The 3,314-nt window shown below is 42.8% G+C and overlaps 1 non-coding gene across 1 annotated transcript; it reads right to left on the bottom strand.

Moving 5' to 3' along the window:
- Nucleotides 1–556: 556 nt before the first annotated feature.
- On the bottom strand, nt 557–660 carry LOC112206996 (U6 spliceosomal RNA). Its single transcript, XR_002941475.2, has one exon. It is a non-coding gene; the product is annotated as a U6 spliceosomal RNA (small nuclear RNA).
- Between the last annotated feature and the right edge of the window lie 2,654 nt (nt 661–3,314).

Raw genomic sequence — 3,314 nt, 5'->3', positions numbered from 1 at the left:
TGAGTTCAAGAGATTGAGACCAGCCTGGGGAACATGGTGAAACTCGATCTCTACAAAAAAATACAAAAATTAGTCAGACATGGTGGTGCGCGCCTGTAGCCCAGCTACTAGGCAGGCTGAGGTGGGAGGATTACCTGAACTCAGAGGTTGAGCCAAGATTGCACCACTGCACTCCAAACTGGGCAACAGGAGTGAGGCCCTGTCTCAAAAAGAAAACCAAAACAAAATTGATGTCTTCAAGAGGAAAATAACCTAATGATATGCCTGCAGAGTAAGACAGAGAGAGAACATGAGCTGCTTAATGATGGATTCAAGATATATATTTTTTTAAAATTTAAATATACATTTTAAACTAAAAAATTTTAACAAAAAAAGAGAAGGAGTTTCATCATGTTGCCCAGGCTGGTCTAGAATTTCTGAGCTCAAGCAATCGGCCTGCTCCAGCCCCCCAGAGTGATAGGATTACAGGTGTGTGCCACCACACCTGGCCAGATTCAGGATATATTTTAATCTATTGGGGGTTTTGTGTGTGTGTGTGTGTGTTTCTTTTAATTTTTAAAATATGGAACGCTTCATGAAGTTGTATGTCATCCTTGCACAGGAGCCATGCTGATCTCTGTATTGTTCCAATTTTGGTATATGTGCTGCTGGAGTGAGCACTTAATCTATTGTTTTAATTGAAAAAATAACCTGTCCAGGCGAGGTGGCTCACACCTGTAATCTCAGCACTTTGGGAGGCTGAGGTAGGCGGATCATTTGAGATTGGGAGTTCAACACCAGTCTGGCCAACATGGTGAAACCCCGTTTCTACTAAAAATGCAAAAAGTAGCTGGGTGTGATGGCATGCACCTGTAATTCCAGCTACTTGGGAGGTTGAGGTGAGAGGATTGCTTAAGCCCAGGAGTTCAAGGCTGTAGTGGGCTATGATTCTGCCACTGCACTCCAGCCTGGGCGACAGAGTGAGACTCCATCAAAAAGAAAGGAAAGAAAAGGAAGAAAGGAAGAAAGAAAGGAAGAAAGGAAGAAACGGAAAGGAAAGGAAGGAAGGAAGGAAGAAAGAGAGGAGGAGAGGGAGGGAAGGAGGGAGGGAAGAAAGAGAGAAGGAATAACCTGCCCGGGCACAGTGGCTCACGCCTGTAATCTCAGAACTTTGGGAGGCTGAGGTGGGCGGATTACCTAAGATCAGGAGTTTGAAACTAGCCTGGCCAACATGGTGAAACCCCCGTCTCTACTAAAAATACAGAAACTAGCCAGGCATGGTGGCAGGCACCTGTAATCCCAGCTACTCAGGAGGCTGAGGCAGGAGAATTGCTTCAATCCCAAAGGCGGAGATTGCACCATTGCACTCCAGCCTGAGTGACAAGAGCAAAACTCCATCTCAGAAAAAAGAAAGAGAGAGAGAGAGAGAAAGAAAGAAAGAAAGAATAACCTCTCCTTTTACTTACATAAAGGCTGATTTTTAAAAATAATCTCTCAATAAACTGTGTAAAGAATATTTAGTGCTGCACTGAATACAAAACTGAGGACTTTATTCAAAGATGGTGTAGACCAAAGTCACATTAATTTTTTTGTTAAATGCCTCTAATTCATCAGATAGCCAAATCAGAAGTCAAATCTGGCATCCATCCTTTATCATAAAGGCATGGAGCTTACCTTAGGCGTTACTATGAAAAGAAATTCAGTGTCAATTGTTCGAATAACTAGCCCATTAACTGACACCCCAAATCTGATACAATGATTAGCTGCAGACAAGCCTAACTAACCGCAGTACTGAGACTGGATTTGGGAAAGAATGCAAAAGTGTGTTTACTTTTAATGAACTAACTAAAGGGAAAGCATTCCTTAAACCTCCCTCCAGTTGGGCAACCACTTTATAAAAATTAAAATTTCATCATATCAGAACAAAGAAATGCAGAATCAGGGCCAGCAAGAATGTGCAGTTATTTGTCATTCTGCTCTAATTCCTCTACCAAAATGGACTACTCATGGCCATTTTACTAGAACTGTGATTAGAAAGCTTGGGCATCTCAGTTAAAAAGTGCACATTAGCCAGGTGCAGTGGCTCTCACCTGTAATCCCAGCAATTTGGGAGGCCAAGGCAAGAGGATAACTTGAGGCCAGGGGTTCAAGACCAGCCTGGGCAACATAGTGAGACCCCCCCCCCATCTGTACAAAAATAAAAAAAAATTAGCCAGATGTGTTGTTTGCTTGCTTGTAGTAGGAGGCTGAGGCAAGAGGATTGCTCGAGGCCAGGAATTCGAGGCTGCAGTGAGCTGTGATCATGCTACTGCACTCCAGTCTGGGTAACAAAGTGAGACCTTGCCTCTAAAAAAGAAAAAAGAAAAAGCTCATGTCTTTAAAGTAGTTTGCTCCTGGCAGTCTAGGTTGTGGTTCTCTTGAAGCCTATACATTTGGGATTGTACAAAATATATTCTCAAGCATTTTAACTTTTAGCCTGTCAACTGTTGGAGTTTCAGGATTCACATCTCTTATTTAAAAATAAAATAGGTTTCAGTGTTGTCATGTACCTGGTTAATGTCACCTGCCTGTTTAATGGACACTGTACTTCCTTTCCACCATTTATTATAGAAAATCCCACCCCTTGTCCCCTGTGTCTACTGATTGTCCTCAATTTTCTGTTCACTGATGATTCAGAAGCAAAGAGATGATGGATGTAACTCTCAGACAGCCTAAGCCTCACAACTGGGGAGGAAAAAGGGCATGACCACTTCATATCTTTAGCTTGGTACACAGAAACCAGGTTCTTTCTACTGACTCTCAAAGGACGTTCTGACCTTTTTGATTTGGTTTCCTACTACAGGATTTGTCTAAGATCACCGTATAGTACTACAAGAATGTCAATAACCATCTGCCAAACTATAAAAGGAGAAAATACTAGGAGCCAAACTGGCTATGTAATTTACCATGGTGAGTGACAGGACACACTGACCTTATTTGACAAACCCTGAAGCCAGATCTGGTCCCAGCTCAATAAAGAAGAGAGTACAGCAGAGTGATGAGCACTCGAGCTCTAGGACTAGATAGACCCATGAATCTCAGCCCCAGTCCCTCCTAGCCAGTGGACCTTGGGGAAATAATTTAATTTAAAACTCTTTGCTTTTCTTGTCCCTTTTTTTTTTTTCTGAGACGGAGTCTCACTCTGTCACCTAGGCTAGGGTGCAGTAGCACAATCATAGCTCACTACAGCTCGAACTCCTGGGCTCAAGCAATTCTCCCAACCACAGCCTCCTGAGTAGCTGGGCCTACAGGTGTGCACCACCACACCTGGCTAATTTTTGTATTTTTAATAGAGA

The sequence above is a fragment of the Pan troglodytes genome, chromosome 1 (genome assembly GCF_028858775.2).
Source record: "Pan troglodytes isolate AG18354 chromosome 1, NHGRI_mPanTro3-v2.0_pri, whole genome shotgun sequence".
Taxonomy (NCBI): Eukaryota; Metazoa; Chordata; class Mammalia; order Primates; family Hominidae; genus Pan; species Pan troglodytes.
The sequence above is the reverse complement of the archived record's forward strand: the minus strand, read 5'-3'. Positions and strand labels throughout refer to the sequence as shown.